The sequence below is a fragment of the Notolepis coatsorum genome (assembly GCF_963971535.1).
Source record: "Notolepis coatsorum genome assembly, chromosome: 16".
In the NCBI taxonomy this organism is placed as follows: domain Eukaryota; kingdom Metazoa; phylum Chordata; class Actinopteri; order Aulopiformes; family Paralepididae; genus Notolepis; species Notolepis coatsorum.
In genome coordinates this window covers 7,890,567-7,891,523 of record NC_140180.1, presented here as the reverse complement: position 1 = coordinate 7,891,523, position 957 = coordinate 7,890,567, and positions in this window count along the sequence as shown.

Here is a 957-nt window from a genome sequence, read left to right as displayed (position 1 = left end):
GACATGTCCTGTCCTCCTCTCCACTCCAGAGGGACTGTTCTGAAGACATGTCCTCCTCTCCTCTCCACTCCAGAGGGATTGTTCTGAAGACATGTCCTCCTCCTCTCCACTCCAGAGGGACCGTTCTGAAGACATGTCCTGTCCTCCTCTCCACTCCAGAGGGACTGTTCTGAAGACATGTCCTCCTCTCCTCTCCACTCCAGAGGGATTGTTCTGAAGACATGTCCTCCTCTCCTCTCCACTCCAGAGGGACTGTTCTGAAGACATGTCCTCCTCCTCTCCACTCCAGAGGGACTGTTCTGAAGACATGTCCTCCTCTCAAGTCAAGTCAAGTCAAGAGTTTTATTTGTCACGGCATACAAGTATACAATGAAATGCGGGGGGTCTTGCCCGCAACGATGTGCATAATACAATAGTAATATATAATAAGAATTAGGGATGCTCGATATTGGCTTTTTTACCGATATCGATATTCCGATATTGTCCAACTCTTAATTTCCGATACCGATATCAACCGATATCAACCGATACCGATATATGCAGGGTTTCCCACCCCAAAAAACGGAATAATTTCAGGTAACTAATAATTTCACTGGATATATATATAACAAATATTGTTATTGTTTTTTTCTTTTTTTAAACCGATACCGATATTTTCCGATATCACATTTTACTGCCGATATCGGCCGATAATATCGGTCGGCCGATAATATCGGACATCCCTAATAAGAATCCAATAGAACGACATTGTGCAATAAAACAAGTAAACAGAGTAGGGCATATCGGTATCTGTACATGAGTTATTTACAGAGCATGGTAGGACATGCTAGGTCCTGAGGTAGTGCAATACACTGTTAGCTACGGATGAAGCACTGGGTCTTTATGTACACTGTTATACAATGCTATATTATACAATCTCAAGTTATACTATACTATTCTTAAAGTGACCTTTCCTTT